This window comes from Urocitellus parryii, unplaced genomic scaffold (genome assembly GCF_045843805.1).
Source record: "Urocitellus parryii isolate mUroPar1 unplaced genomic scaffold, mUroPar1.hap1 Scaffold_540, whole genome shotgun sequence".
NCBI lineage: Eukaryota > Metazoa > Chordata > Mammalia > Rodentia > Sciuridae > Urocitellus > Urocitellus parryii.
The window spans coordinates 23,404-40,987 of record NW_027554073.1 but is presented as its reverse complement, the minus strand read 5'-3'; the positions used below and the strand labels follow the sequence as shown (position 1 = coordinate 40,987).

Sequence of the window (17,584 nt, the reverse complement as noted above, 5' to 3'; positions counted from 1 at the left end):
TGACATAGATTAATAGGTTTATTATCTTTTTATGGGCTTTAAGTAGCTCCTGAATCAGATAACTGTTGTGGCATTGTATGTTAGTACTTCATATACTGTGAACTCCACAAAACATTCATTCAATTTATACACATATTTAAAGTTTCTGTAGTTCTGCATTCTACACTGTTGGTTTCTTATTTGAAATTATTTTCATTCTATTTGAACATTGTCCTTTAATGATAGATTTGATTAGTGTATCAAAGTAGTACAAGGATAAATAGAGAATAGTATTTTATCCACTAAATATTGCTACCTTTATAATCTGTGTTAGGTTGACATGAACTTCATGATTAGAGTTAAAACCAGTTTCCATTTTTTAAAGGTTCTTTCTTTTGGCTACTGAATTTTGACTGTTACTTAGTTTTAGCAATTTAAAAATATCCAATTAATTACCATCTGTTTTAAATTTTTTCATTAAGGAATCCATTATCATTGTTGTTTGGTCTTATCCCTCCCCTAGTTCCTGTAGTCATTTCTCTGTTTTTTTAACAGTTGTATTGGGAAGTGCCTAGGTGTAGTTTTCCCCACCCCACCCACTTTTTCTCTTGCAGTTATGTTGCTTGGGACCATTAAACATTTCTTGAATTTTCGAGTCTTTTTCTAAATGTTGATTTTACCTCATTCTCTCTTCTGATTATAATAATGCATATTAGAATTTGATTTCCCATGCCTCCTACATTCTGGATTTACTTCTTCTGGATATTTTCTTCTGACCTATCTTAAAAGTGCTAGGATTTATTTTACTTCCCAAATCTGCTGCTAAAATCATTCATTGAGTTTAGGATTTTAAAAAGTTCAGGGTTTAAAATATTATTTTAGTTGTAGAGGGACATAATATTTTATTTTATTTTTTATAGGATTTTTTAAGAGAGAAAGAGAGAATTTTAATATTTATTTTTTAGTTTTTGGTGGACACAACATCTTTGTTTGTATGTGGTACTGAGGATTGAACCCGGGCTGCACGCATGCCAGGCGAGCGCACTACCGCTTGAGCCACATCCCCAGCCCAACACAATATTTTATTTATTTTATGTGGTGTTGAGGACTGATCCCAATGCCCCACACATGTGGGGCACGTGCTTCACCACTGAGCCACAACCCCAGTCCTATTTCAGTACTACAGCTCAAACCCAGGACATTGAGCCATGTGCTCTACTATTGAGCTACCTCCCCAGACTCCTTGCTCTTTCTCATAAGGGACTAGTGTCTTACTGCTTTCCAAGCTATCTTTAATCTCATCATTCTGCCTCTGCCTCTTGAGTATCTTCTACTGTAGGTAGGTCACCACACCCAACCTTTTCTTGGTTTTATAGTTTCTAATCCTTTGACAAAATTCATAATCTTTTTTTTTCCTCTTTTGTGGTGGTGGGTTTGAACTCAGAGTCTTGTGCATGCAAGGCAGCATTCTACCAACTAAGCTATATTCCCAGCCCTGAAATTCATAATCTTGACTTTACTTTTTTGACTGTATAAAGCACAGTGATTTTAAAACATGTGCAGATAACCCCATTAGGTGGTTTTCTTTTCTGTGGGATTTTTTCTCACAGAATTTTGTCTTATGGAGTGCCTGGTCAGTTTTGATTGGCTAACATTGTTGTGATAATTATAGATGAAATTTGAGGACTAAGATGAAGTTATCTTCTTATAGAAAAGTGTTGAGGTTACTTGAGTAAGATTGTCACTTTAAACTTAGTCAGCAATTAAGATAATTCAAAAATGACTTGTCTTTTCAATGTTTCAGTATTATTCCTTTTGGATTTTTTGCCTGTTCATCACTTAAGTGTGCAGTATTTTCTAATCTAAACTCAAAGGCTAGGGCTTTTATTAAGGGTCCCTTTATTTGTAGCCCCAAACACTTCTTTTTTTCTTCTAAGCCCAAGAATTGGATGAAGGCTTAGTTCAGACTCATTATATCTTTGTGTTATGTTCAATATGTGGGTAAACCTAGGAGAAAAGTACCTTAAAGTGCCAACCTTACTTGTAATTCTGAGATTCCTTTTTCTAATGGATCTTGGCCACATCCATATATCTCCACTGCCTTTTTAGCTTGGATCCCTTCAAACACAATTTTATATTCTTATAAAGATATTTTGATTTTTCTTAGTGCTCCTCAGACTAACTCTTTGATAATTGGAAACAAAATTCTCTCTGTCCTTCAAGATTTAGTTTTCTCCATATTCCTTCTTAAGCCAGTGGGGAAAATTATTATATTCCTTTAGGCATCATTTATACCTGAAACAGTGAACTCTTTTATTCTTTAGCATCTTACAAGGTAACTAGTATATTATAGCCACTCATAAAATACTTGCTGAAGAATTAAATGAGAAGCTATATAAGAATATATAATCCCCTTTTTCTATTTGGTATCAATAATCCTTTTTTACTATAGTTCTTCTGATTTATGGAAAATTAAGTTTCAAGTTAATTATCTTTTGAATTGGAACTATGGCTAAAGAGGGTAGTACAAGGATAGCAGAAAATAGTATTTTTTAAATCATTAAATGTGTCTACCTTTGTCTCAGTAGATGAACATCTTGAGTTTCATGATCAGAGTTAAAACTTGTCAGTAGATAATACTCTGATTGTAGGTCAGTTTGGCTTCTTTTTCTGGTTGACAGGCATTATCAAAACTCAGATTGGTCTTTTTGCTTAATTACAATTCTTTTGAAATAGATATCTAAAGTGTGAAAAATGTTCTGTGGTAAATTGCATAGCTAAAAGACATATTCTAGAAGATTTTTTCTTTGACTGACTATATCTTTATTATGGTACCAGTCTTGGATTGAGAAGAGTTCCCCCATGACAAAGATATACTTAATGTCCTACCCATGGCAGAAACGAGAAAAGAATTATCCCCTGCTTTATCCTAATATGTTTAATTATGTTAGGTTGATCAGTCCTGATCTTCCACATTGAAGTAAAGTGAGTTTTTATTATCTTACACACAGGAGACTTGCCCTTGGGGCACATGTTGTTTTCACATTTATTTTATTTACTGGTAAGTAGAGAATTAAGAGGAGAAGTTAGAAAATGTAAGTGATTTGCCAGAGTTTGATTTACGAAATTGCAGGTTTGAATTTCTATTTTATGTGCCTAAGCATTTTATAGAATTGTGGGAAGTGATATTCACAAAGAAAAACTTTTGATTTGATAACTGGCTTTATTTTAGGAAACTGAGCCAAGAAGAATACGAGAGACTAGAAAAAGAGCAGCAGCTGTCAGCTGCAGATGAAAAGGTGGTTTCCGCTGTACAGGAAGTTAAAAATTACAAGTGAGTTCAGTTTCTAAAGGAGGGTGTCAGTGTCTAATGAACTAGTGTTAGCTTTCTTTTTAATCTTTTTTTACATTGTGTAGATAGAAGAAAATAGCTTGGAAGTATAAATAACGAGAGGATATGAATACATTCAATTCACACAGGAGAAAAAATAAATTTCAACTTAACAAATGAAAAATGTTAACAAAGATTTACTTATACCTAATGGGCAAGACCATAGGGAACTTGGTCAATGCAAACAGTTCTGGGGGTTTTGTATGTTGTAGTAATTCTTTAAGAAATCAGTTTGCTGTGTGATGTATCAAGACCCACAAAAGTGTGGCATTTGATAGACCTTGGAAATCTTCTATGGATATAATTTGAAAAAAACAAAAAAAGTTTTAAGGAGGAAGATATTTCTAGCAGAATTACTTGAGAACACACTCATGAACAGTTAAGGAAACTATAATTTATCATTCAGAATCTCTAGCAATTAAATGATAAAGAAGTTATTAGTATTAGGTTTTTATTTAATTAATTTATTTATTTATTTATTTATTTATTTATTTTTGGTGCTTTACTACTAAGCTACATCCTTAGACCTTTTTTTTACTTTGAGCCAGGGTCTCAGTTGCATAGGTTCCCACGTAATTGCTGAGACTGACCTCGAACTTGTGATCCTCCTGCCTCAGCTTCCCAATCATTGGGATTACTGGCATGTGGCATTGCACCTGGCCTGTAGTATTAGTTTTGATCACACTGGATTCATATAACCATAGAAATGTTTTTCTTATGTATGATAACGTCTTTAAAAGTATAGCTGATGGAATAAAGGGAAAATGGTCAGAATGTTTCAAATGTTATTCAATTGTTGTAATTCTTAGGCGGAGAATTGAAGAGATGGAAAAAGAACTACAGAAAACTGAGCGCTCATTTAAAAACCAGGTAGTAATTAATACTGTCCTGTAGTTGCAGAATTCTTTGATATCTAATACAGACAATTATAGGCTATTATAATGAGTCCCTAAAAACATATTTTTTTAATGTGTTGTCTTTTTCAGATTGCTATGCATGAGAAGAAAGCTCATGATAATTGGGTAAGATTTTTTCCCCCTTTTCTTTATTTTGTGCATAGCCTACCGCAACTGACTTTGAATATTTTCTCTTTAATAGCTCAAAGCTCGTTCTGCAGAAAGAGCTATAGCTGAAGAGAAAAGGGAAGCTGCTGATTTGAGACAGAAGTATGTGATTTTGGTATCTTACTATATGTTTTATAGTGTTTTAAGGTTATCCTAGATATTATCTATGAAGGAATAGATTGCTGTTTCATAATTCAGCCCATTCTTTCTCAATATTCAAGACTATTGGAAATGACCCAAAAGATGGCAGTGCGGCAAGATGAACCCGTGATTGTAAAACCTATGCCGGGAAGACCAAATTTACAAAATCCTCCTCGGAGAGGTAGGGGGCACTTTGTAAAAGGAGCTATTTTATTTCTTGGTGCATAATGTATGTAAATTACTTTTTATTTCTGTGTGTAATGGTTATGAAATAATCTGAATGATTTGCTAAAGCGGGAGGTGAGGGTTGGTGTCAGGGAGAAGGCTGCCTTAAAGTAGTAGCACGGCATTGTTGTCTTTAGGTCCACTGAGCCATAATGGCTCTTTTGGTCCATCCCCCTTGAGTGGTGGAGAATGTTCCCCTCCACTGACAGCAGAGCCAGCTGGGAGACCTCCTTCTGCTACTCTTAATCAAAAAGATATGCCTAGAAACGGATTTGGTTAGCATTCACATGTTGCTTCAAGGTTTTGGTTTTTTTTTTCCCTTTTGAATATTTTAATGAAAACATATAATTTGGGCCTGTACAATATATAGAAGATAATTTCTTACTTTATCTTAGTGAATGTTTTCTGTAAAATCTGTTCTAGAATAGAAAACATTTTTTTTTTTCCTGGAGGTCTCTGTATTGTTTTTTTCTTTTAAATTTTACTCTGTGAAGTGTAAACCTTTATCTTTAAATTAAATCTCTATGGTGTTCCTTTCCCAAATATTATAAAAGTAGCCTTAAACTTTATGTAGCATACTTTATTTCCTACATGAAAATACTGAGTCTTATTTCCAATTCTAAATAGGACTGTAGTCTTGGTAAGATTGGAAGTCAGGTTATACAGACTAAAGAAAAGCCAGCCTACACATACTTCAAGTCTATAGCTTAAAGTTTAGGACCAATACTTATTAATCTGCTGTTCTATCAACCCAAGGCAGTTCTTTATTTTACTTAAGTCTCTTCATAAATTGTGATTTACGTATTGGGCAGCCCATTTTTTTAAAAAAAATATTTTTAATTGTAGATGGACATGATATCTTTATTTATTTTTTAAATGTGTGCTGAGAATCAAACCCAGTGCCTCACACATGCTAGGCAAACACTCTACAACTGAGGTATGACCCCAACCTCTGGGCAACCCATTTTTCATTTTGCTTTCTAGGTATTGTTGAATCCTGACCTGTCCACCAGTGGTTTATTTCTTCTGAAAAATACATACAAGGGCTCTGATCTTTCTTTCCCAAGGGTCAATGGATGGACCTTTACCTCGTACTGGTCTTCTGAGGCATCTGGGAAACCTGTTGCCTCTGGTAAAGGGACCAAGTAATTTCAAAGAATCTGTAATTGTGGATGGATGATTTTTATTCTTTTCATGTTAGAATAAGTCTGAATCCATTCTTTGATCTCTAACAGACCCAGGATGTGTTCCACCTCACATGAACAGCAGCTCCAGAAGTTCTTCTCCAGCTAAGGTTACGAATGAGGGCAAGGTAAGTTCTGTAGTTACTGTGAATCATGTGGTCATGCAGGAACATGTAGCTTTCCTACAGTACTTGCTCTTTGCTTTATCCTTCTTTGTGTTCTATTTGTACAATCCCATTTGTTTTTTAAAAAGCAAACTGTTCCCCAAGAACCTGAGACCCCCTCAGTCTCCACCATTACTTCTTTGACTGAGCATCCAGTTGGATGCTTAGAGGTTGAGAACTGAATTGGGTTTTATTCTGTGCATTTCTGGGAAGGATATTCAGAGCATGACACTGATCTTGTTTGCTGTAAACTGCATGCAATATTGAGCTTACTTTTCTCCTTAACTTGGGAATGTTGCTTAAGTGTGTACAACTGTAATGAACTACAGAATGTGAAAAGTTATCACTCTAACTTTATATGGTGTTTTGTGTTGAATGTTCTAAGGCAAAGTAAATTCATTATAAATTATATAATTCATATATTTTTTTATTTTTTTGGAAGAATGTTATTTAAGAATTCCTCCATTTGTGCAAACCCTATTTTGAGTGATTTGAATTAGATTGGTATCAGATTTTCTGAAATTGAAATACTGTTTCAATGAAACAATGATCATCTAAAATGACCTCTTGAGCCAGTCCCAAGAAATGGTCTCATTTGTTCACATAAGTGTATTCTCTTGTAACTGTGTTGCTATTATATCTGGTAGGTCTTCTGCAGCTCTATAACAAAATAAATTTTAATTGTTTAGTTTCAAACCCACTACTCATAGGAAATGATAAATCAATATCTCAAATGGTGTACAGTAAATGAATGTAAATATTAAAGCTTTGTCTTCCTAATTTGTGTATATAGCACTGTGATGGAAAATACTTCTCAAGTTCCAGTGTATATATATTCCAGGAATATACATCTCTAGAGAAATCTAAGGGCACCTTAGATAAGACCCCAAATCCCTTTGTAGTAGAAGATTTAAAAGAGAGAAAAGACCCATTGTTAGAGAGGAGTAGAGGTGGGAAAAGCATGGCTTGGAGGCAAACCTGGGATTGAGTTCCTTTAATATGCAGTGTGGCCTTCAACAAATTATGATATTCCATTTGCTTTTGTTCCCTCTTATTTAAAATAAGACAGTCTACTTAAAGATCTCAGAGGTTGAATAATATATGAAAGACTTACTGAAGATACTCTGAATAGTAGCTATTATTACATGGGTAGAGAATGGATTTTTCATTTTATTCTGTTCATTCTTAATATGGAAGTAATGAGCTATTGTGATGAAAGGGAAGTGATGGGGAGGGGGGGACTCCCTTTGAAATAGATTGTAGTGAATACAGCATGACATACTGGTCAGAAATCACCTCTGTTAATAACCTCTGCCAGTCCTCTTGCCTTTCCCTTTCCTGTGCAGATATAATCAGTAACAAACTGCTCCCTCTTGTGGCATCCTTCCAACTTCTGTAAGCTGTCGGTGGGAATACACAGGAGGGGTGGGTAGTTTTGTTGCACTGATGGTGTTCTCTGGACAGGTGCCTGTTTTGGGTTTTAGCTTTTATCGGTGTTGGTACTTTGTCTTAATACATAGGAATTTTAAAACTTTTAACTGCTTTCAAATCTTAAATTGCAGGTTCATATGGCTATGAAAGGGCCCCCTCCTTTCTCAGGGGTACCCTTCATGGGACCCCCGATGGGACGGCCTCCACCACCTCCCATTTGGTATGGACCGCCACGTCAGCTTGGTGGGCCTTTTGGGCCTCGGCCAATTCCTCCACCGTTTGGTATGATGATCTGAACAGTAGTGATTGACTTATAAATCACATTCATCTTTCATTTCTATTGCTTGCTAAAACAGTTGGTTGCTATCTCAGGTCTTAACAATGGAAGGATAAAGCTGAGTACATTTTAACTTTTCCTCCAGTTTTCTGGGACATATGGGACACTACATAATCTTATACTGAGATAGGCAATAGCTATCTCTCATAGACAAGGATAAGGGGCTATATACAGAAAAGCCAGAAATATTACTTCTGCAGATGTTTGTTGAAAATCTGTTGATATGCACTGCAATAGATGGAAAGGTGGATGAGACACATGCCATAACTTAAAATTTTGTCACAGATATGAAAATCCTATAACATAAAGTTTGTAATCACCCATAATGGAAGCATAAGCAGTAGGTTATAGAATATAGAAAAGTCAAACCCTCCTTACCTTGAGAAAAGTCAGAGGGAAGTGTTAAAGAGGAGGATTTAACAGTGACCTAATAAATATTGCTGATTTAATTAGGTGGCTTTGGAAGGCCTTTTTCAGGAGGGCATGCTCCTTGATTCTGATGGCATGTGTAAAGTCCATGCTGAAATACTTCATGAATTTTTAATGGATACAGTAATTATAGTGGAATTTCCTTTTATCAATATTTCTTTGATGTAGTGAAGTTCTTATTTCATGATCTATCATCTTGTCATGGTAATATAGTACTTCCAAATATAAATGGAGCTCTTGTGAGATAGAAATAATTCTGCAATTATATAGTAGGGAAAGAAAAAAGACAAGCCTGGAGCTAGGTAGAGCCATGTTTAAATCCTTAATATGTTGCTTCATGGCTGGTTGGTCAAAGGCTATAACTAAACTTGTTCCATCTCAGTTTGCCTCATCTGGCAAGTCAGGATGTTCACCAGTTGATGTTCTAGGCTTGGGAGAAATTAAAGACTATATTAACATACTTGAAATCACCCTAGTTCAGAAATTTCTGGGTATTTACATAACTTCCTTTTTATTTTCCAGGTCCTGGTATGTGTCCACCAATAGGCTTCAGAGAATATGCACCAGGTGTTCCACCTGGAAAATGGGATTTGCCTTTTGACCCTCGTGATTTTTTTCCAGGACCCGCACCAGCACCATTTAGACCTTTAGGCTCATTTGGCCCAAGAGAGTACTTCATTCCTGGTGCCCCATTACCACCTCCAACTCATGGTCCCCAAGACTATGGGCCACCACCTGCTGCAAAAGACTTAATGCCTTCAGGCTTTAAAGATGAACCTCCACCTACACCTAATTCTCAGATTAGTGAGGGCTGTTCACAGGCCTTAAAACAGGGCCCATAAAATTAACCTTTGACACTTAGTCAGAAAATGGACTATAAACTATTCATCAAGTTAAAGGATTATTGGCTTCAAAATATAAAAGTTTATTTTAAATGGTTTATGTTTTTAGAATGAAGCTGCCTTGGTGCAGTATACATTTTGAGCCAAAATATTTTCCCCCTAAATATCCCCCACTTAAGCTAGAGTATCCTTCCAATTTTAAAATGTGCAATAAGGAATACATTTGTTTTAGTTAATGTAGCATATACAATTGCTAAATGATTTAGAGTGTCATAATTATGGACATTTCCTGTGGAAATGCTTTAAGAACATGTATTTCCATTATCCTATTTTTAGTGTATTCCAGTTGATAACAGAGAAATGGTGTTTTATAAGCTTGATTTTTTTTTCTCTTTCAATATCTGGTCGCAGAGACTGCTACACTAAAAATTTTTACTCAAAGATCATAAACTTCATTTTCCTTCTTGCTGAAGTTCTTTGTTGTAATAGTTCATAAAAAATGTTTATTAATATTTCCCAAGTGTCTGTTGATTCATTGGATCGTCATGAGACTTTGTGCCATTGGGGAAGCATGCCAACTCACTCTCAGAACTGAAGATGGTGACTTGTCAGCATATTCCCTGTTGCTCACTGTTAAGGAGGCTGGACCTTGGTCAACTGTGGACTTCTACAAAGGATTTCTTTTACTTGTGAGAAGTCTTGTGGCTCTATTTTTGTAGCACATTCATGTACTTTTTTCTAACCACTGTCCATGTGAGAATGGTTTTCTGAGAATGAGTTTACATTGGTAGCAAGAGTTGTTTGACCTGAAGTTCTACTGCTTTTGCCATTATTGCATTATAACAGTAAAATATAAGGTGGTATGTTGTGTCTATAAAAAATTAGGAAATTTCTTTTTAAAAATGTACACAACACACTCTTCTCTTTCCCATACCTTGCCACTGATTTTCAAGGAATATGATAAAAAAAATTAGAAAAGTATAATCCTCTAAGAATGAATGAAACTCTAAGGCTTATAATGTCTTTAATCAGCAACTATGGGCTGAATTAAATTCTTTTTTTTGATAGATACTCAAATATATTTTATTTAAAAATCAATTAAAGCAAGTCCTGAATCTGTAACTACTGTCTTTAAAACAATGTTTCTAAGAACTAGCTCTCCAGAACTGTAATTTTAATTACGGCAATTTTAACAGTACATTTTAAAGAGGTTTAAGATTTAAATAAAATTATAAAAGCCTGGTACTTTTGCTTACTGCTAGACCAGATTCTTCCATTCTTTTAAATTCTAGAAAGTAATAGGATTGTTGAAACCTAGAACATAACATATCATTGTTCTTTTTATGTCCCCTAAGTATTCTCAAAATAGGGGCAAAAGCTTCAGTGTGAAACAAAATCTCTGTGAAACAAAATCTCTAAACTACTGAAGATAACTCAGAATCAAAAAGAATTTGAGTCCTTTAGGAAGAATTCAATCTACATAACCTCCATTTAATAGTAGAAGCAGCAGCTGTGTGTAAGAGGAAAACCATATAATAGCTTATGCCATTTTTAACCATGTAAAATAAAATTTAAGTCACAAACACATTTTGAATGTATCTTTCAACCTCTACAGGACACAAGGCAATGCTGAAGTTACTATAACTCCTAATTTTAAAATAGCATTTAAATAAAGGTGATGTCAGCTAGGAAGATAGATTTTCAAGGAAAGGCAGATTTATTATTTTATTCAAAGCAACAGTAGTTTTCCCTCTAAAGCCTTTTTTGTATTTATTCTATTAGTAAGTTATAATGTGTTCTATGTAGTTTATCTGAGCAGTTCTGAACCCACCCATAGTTGCCTCTCCTTACATCCATCTGATTGTACCACTTCTGTAGCAAAGCCCAAGGTAGCTGCCCACGTACAGGTTGTGTAGAGAATACTGTCCCTTGATTCAATTATACTTTTGTATCAAAAGTTTTAGAAGTCCTCTCCAGCAAATTGTGTTTGAATTTAGTTACTAAAATCATTTCATTTGTGAAGCAGTAGTGTTTCAACCTGAAAGTATTACTGCTATAGTTGTAATTATTGTCCAGTGACTCATCCCCTCCCACACTAGAAAGTAAATTTAAACAACTAATTTGTGAGATACAGATTGCTTTGTGTTAATTGCTTCAAGATAAAATCACCTTTTTTGGGGGGGGAGGTTTGGTCATTCATATCTTAATTAAAGCTAAGCTGATGACAATGTTCAATTTAAGTTTGTTTAATGCTGATGAAACAGACATTCATACAAAGCATCCTTTTTTTCCATATAACCCCATTCTTTGGTGGCAGCTGGGGTTGTGGCTCAGTGGTAGAGTACTTGCCTAGCACAGGCAAGGCCCTGGGTTTAATCCTCAGCGCCACATAAATAAATAGAGGTTAAAAAAGCATTCTTATGTGAAGGATGCTAAATGTTTCTTCATATAAATTATCACTTTGAGGGGCTGGGGTTGCATGTGAGGCACTGGGTTTGATCCTCAGCACCACATATAAATATAAAGGTACTGTGTCCATTTACAACCAAAAAAAAAAGGTTTTTTTTAAATTATCACTTTGGTATACATGTTTTATAGTATGAGAAAACAGAAAGAACAATGTATCAGTTTTGCTACATTTTAATAGTAGATTTTAAGGGAGCAACATCAAACATCAGTAACATCAAACAAAAAGGTACTGAGTATTCCACAGGGTACAGAGTGCTGCCAAGCACCTTGGAAAGTTTACATGACATGGAGAACATGAGGCCCTTCTCTTGAGAAGTTTAGAGTCTGGAAATTTTGACTACTCAGAGTTTCAGTTGAGTGAACATTTTATTAAGGCAAATTCTTCATTTCCTAGAACTACTGTAGACTGAACTACTTTTGTACTTGTGAAATTAACCCAATCCAGATGAAAGAAAAGACTAAATTTGGTTGATAATTCTTTCAGGCTCATATAGTTTTGTTAACATTCATCTAGTAAACAAAACTGACCTAACAGACAACTGAAAAATTAAAGACTAGATCTCTTGAAGTGCAAGGGCTAAAATAACTGTTATTCGTTTTAAAAAGCAAACGGATGGTATCATTAGGTTTTACACTAGTTTAAAAATAGGCCAAGTATTGCATTCCCTTCATGCATTGTTCATTTAAAATAGTGAATATTAAAATACGTGGGTTCTACATGTAACCCACAAAAAAGCTCCTCACAAATCTTTATGTTCTGTGTATCAAATATCCACCTTGTGTACTATGAAAGTTTTATTTATGTCTCATCAAGTTAAAAGTAATGTAAATAGTGAAATTATAATAGGCTAATGACCTGCATATTTTCATATGAATGTCAATATATCTAAATAGGAAATAAATGGCAGTCATATCTACCTATATTTAAAAAATAGAATATCTTTCCAGATTTTGCATACTCATCACTTTATAAAGACAAGGTATGCAGGTTTTAAGGTTTCACAATCAGTTGTCAGAAAAACAGCAGTTGTTCCTGCAGTATCTCATTAGCATCTCACTCAATTATTTTTAGATGACATGATTTAGAAGACGTAAACCACCCAAAAATTTGTAATTATTCTGAGAGAGATGGTTTTAATGTTAACCCTAGAATCATTAATGTTAACCCTAGAAACAATAGCAATGTGATGTAGAACAACTAATCAACATGACTAAAAATGTGCTCACTTTCAGAAAAACAATCTGGTCATCTGGAAAAAAATCACAGCTACAATCTGGGGAACACTCCCATATAAGATATTGATCTGATTAAGGCACACTATTTCTAAGTAGAACTATCAGATGAGGGTGAATTTAGGCCAGCTCTAAGGAACAGCCTATAAGACAGATCATAACTGATCCAATCTCCCTTCAAAGCAATCTGGTACTATCCTACCCACTTCAATTCAAAAGTTTGAAGTTAATTCAAATCAAAATATTATCAAAATGACCATACTACCAAAAGCACTATATAGATTTAATGCAATTCCAATCAGAATCTCAATGGCATTCCTCATAGAAATAGAAAAAGCAATCATGAAATTCATCTGGAAAAATAAGAGACCAAGAATAGCTAAAGAAATCCTTAGCAGGAAGAGTGAAGTAGGTGGTATCGCTATATGAGACCTTAAACTATACTACAGAGCAACAGTAACAAAAACAGCATGGTATTGTCACTAAAACAGACTGGTAGACCAGTGGTACAAAATAGAGGACACAGAGACTAACCCACAAAATTACAATTATCTTATTTTAGACAAAGGTGCCAAAAACATGCACTGGAGTAAAGATAGCATTTTCAACAAATGGTGCTGGGAAAACTGGAAATCTATATGCAACAAAATGAAATTAAACTCATAACTCTCACCATGCACAAAACTTAACTCAAAATGGATCAAGGACCTAGGAATTAAGCCAGAGACTCTGCATCTAACAGAAGAAAAAAGTAGGCCCTAATCTTCATCATGTGTGTTAGGCCCCAACTTACTTAATAAGACTCCTATGGCACAAGAATTTAAACCAGGAAGCAATTAATGGGATGGATTCAAACTAAAAAGTTTTTTCTCAGCAAAAGAAACAATCCATGAGGTGAACAGGGAGCCTACATCCTGGGAGAAAATCTTTACCCCTCACACATCAGATAGAGCACTACTCTCTAGGGTTTATAAAGAACTCAAAAAGCTAAGCCCTGACAAAAAACAAGTAACCCAATCAAAAAATGGGTCAAGGACTTGAACAAACACTTCTCAGAAGAGGATATACAATCAATCAACAAATATATGAAAAAATTTTCAACATCTCTAGCAATCAGAGAAATGTAAATCAAAACTAAGATACAACTATAGTCAGAATGGCAGCTATTATGAAGACAAACAACAATAAGTGTTGGCAAGGATGTGGGGAAAAAGGCACACTCATACATTGCTGGTGGGACTGCAAATTGGTGCAGCCAATCTGGAAAGCAGTATGGAGATTCTTTGGTAATCTGGGAATGGAACCACCATTTGACTGAGCTATTCCTCTCCTTGGACTATACCCAAAGGACTTAAAAACAACATACTACAGGGACACAGCCACATCAATGTTTATAGCAGCACAATTCACAATAGCTAAACTGGAGCCAACCTACATGCCCTTCAGTGGATGAATGGATTTTAAAAAATGTGATATATTACACTCAATGAACTTTTTTAAAAGAGAATAAAATCATGGCATTTACAGGTAAATGGATGGAGTTGGAGAAGATAATGCTAAGTGAAGTTAGCCAATCCCCAAAAAACAAATGCCAAATGTTTTCTCTGATATAAGGAGGCTGACTCATAATAGGGTAAGGAGGAGGAACATGGGATGAATAGTTGGATTCTAGATAGGGAAGAGGGGAGTGAGGGAAAGGGAGGAGGCAGGGGATTAGCCTCCTAATGAATGTGGATTGATGGACATCATTATCCAAAGTACATGTCTGAAGACACAAATTGGGTGTCAACCTACTTTATATACAAACAGAGATATGAAAAATTGTGGTATATATGTGTAATAAGAATTGTAATGCAAAAAAACAAGTACATGTATAACGTGAATTGGCATGAACATACTTTATACAAAGATATAAAAAATTGTGCTCTATATGTGTAATAAAAATTGTAATAGACTCCATTGTCGTGTATTTAAAAAAAATAAAATCAGTAAAAGAAAAAGAAGGGAATGGGGAGTGGGTAGGGAAAAACTGTGGAATAAACCCAAACTAACTTTCCAATGCACATATGTGAATATACTATAATGAAACTCATCATTTTGAATATCTATAAGATACTAATTTTAAAAAATGTAAATAGATCAGTAAAGTGGATGAAAGGGAACAGTGGGAGGGAGGATGGGGAGGGTGAAGGGACTGAATTGGAGCAAATTATATTCCATGCATTTATAATTAGTCCAAATAAATCTAATGTCAAGAATACCTATTATGAACAAATGAAAAAAAAGAATAATGACTTCACTGTTTTTATAAAATGCATTCTCATAAACAATTCAATTGAGAGAAATGAAAAAAGTAAAAGAGAATGTACAATTTAACATCTCACCAACCATAACAATTATTAAGTCACTCTTCCATCTTTTTCCCTAATTTCAAGATTGTTCCAGTTTCCTTTTCCTTTTGATATTCTTTTATTTCTTTCAACAAAGGTTTATTTTCTACATAAAATTCTTATATTTCTTTTGTTGAATTTATAATAAGGTCCTTGATATTATTTAATACTACTATAAATATTATAATAGTTCATTTTCTAAGCAACTATTACTTGTTTGAGATAGAATTGATTTGTCTGTACAAATTTTATATCCAGGAACTGCATTATCTTATTAATGAGTTATGAATAGGTTTTTTTGCATATTCTCTATATATTCATAAATATGCAAATAAAGAACATCCCCCCTTTTATATTTCATTTTTCTTGTCCTAGTGCAGTAGCTAGGGCTTCCAAAACAATGCTGATGAAAAGAAGTAATAGACACTCTTGTTTTGTTCAAATTCATCATTAAATGATTTTGGGCTGTAAATGTCATGTAGCCATGTTTTATCAAGTTAAGAATGTTTTTCTGTCCTTTGCCAAGAATTGTTTAAAATCAAGGCTGTATTTCAAACTTAACTGAAAACTTTTTCTGCATTGTTGACAACATTATGAAATCTTTCCCCTTAATCTGCTAATGTGAACTATCTTGATAAATTCTGCTAATAATATATTTTGAAAAATCACTCATTAGTTCATGGAGATTTTCTGAATTATTTTCTACAGTATCCTATTTATCATAGTTTATTCAGTCAATCTTCATATGGCAATTACATTATTTCTAACTTTTTATCATTATAAAAAACACCTCAACAGAGAATCTGGTGTATATGCAAGTGTTTCCCCCTCTTTTTCCTGTATTTTATGGGTGCATCTTCAGAGTAAATTCTCAGGAATGGGATTGCTAAGGAAAAATAAAAATATGTACTTATATGTTAGAGAATGCTCAATTCCCCTCCAAAGAAACTGCACCATTTTTCTATTCCCACCAGTGATTAATAAGTACCTATTTCTCCTAAGACTCACCAACAGTAGCTTTAATTTATGTTTTTTATTAAAAATAAAGTTTAGTATCTTTTTATATGTTTAACGGGTATTTTTAAATGTGTGTGTGTGTATGTGTGTGTGTGTGTGTGTGTGTGTGTGTGTGTGTGCACGAGTGCGCACTCGCTCATGTTGTCTGTTCCTCTCATGTATTCTGCTTTGGTTATTACAATTAAATTTTTTCTTTATATATTAAGAATGTTGGGGGGCTGGGGATGTGGCTCAAGCGGTAGCGCGCTCGCCTAGCGTGCGTGCAGCCCAGGTTCGATCCTCAGCACCACATACAAAACGAAGATGTTGTGTCCGCCGAAAACTAAGAAAAATAAATAAATAAATGCTAAAATTCTCTCTCTCTCTCTGTCTCTCTCTCTCACTCTCTCTTTAAAAAAAACAAAAAAAAAAAAAAAGAATGTTGGGTTGGGATGTAGCTCAGTGGCAAAGTGTCTGCCTTGCATTTGCAAAATCCTGGATTCGGCCTCCAGTTCCCAAAAAGACAAAAAAAGAACCCACCCCACCCCACCCTAAGAAACCCCCAAGAATGTTACCTCTTTTATGTCTTACCTCTTTACTACTTTTTTTGACAGTCAAAAGATGATTGCTTTACAACTTTCAAAGTCTTTTTGATGTTAAGATTATTTTTTCTAAGTTGATATTAAACTTGTTACTTTGGGGTAAGTCAATTTTATAACCTATCATCATCTAGATCTTTCAGTTGAAATGGTAGGGCTGATGCTACATTCCTTACCAACAATCTTTTTGCCTGAGACTACACAGTAAGGTTTAATGTAATCATTATGCTTCAAATAATTTAATATGGAGGCAGTGATTTCAAGTCTGAATTTCTTTTTTAATTCAAGGTAGAATGTCAAACCTTGTGCTTCATGATGAAGGAAGCTGACTGTAATTAAGATCATAGATTACATAGAAAGGTGCCTAGGTGTTTCAGAATGGTCTATGATGTGCTCTCTCTCTGCATGGTCAACTCCTATATACTCAGTGAGTCCTAAATCTGTCTAGATTTACTGAACTCCCTCAGTCCTTCTTTTTGCCAACCTATGACATTGGTACACATCTCTAATCATAATCATGTGCTTTTGGCTCTGTCTTGCTGACTACACAATAAGCATCCTGAAAGGTGTGGGAACTGTTCCTTTTGTAGTATGCACAAGGATTAAACAGATCTTTGTTGAAGAAATATTTTATTGAATGAATGACTGAATTTCCAGTTCTAGAGGTTATCATTGTCTAGTAAAAAAAAAATGGCTAGAAAATCTATATC

The 17,584-nt window shown here is 34.5% G+C and overlaps 1 pseudogene; it reads left to right on the top strand.

Moving 5' to 3' along the window:
* LOC144252743 (transport and Golgi organization protein 1 homolog) overlaps window positions 1–11,572 on the top strand; it is an 84,120-nt pseudogene extending 72,548 nt beyond the window's left edge.
* The last annotated feature ends 6,012 nt before the right edge of the window (window positions 11,573–17,584 follow it).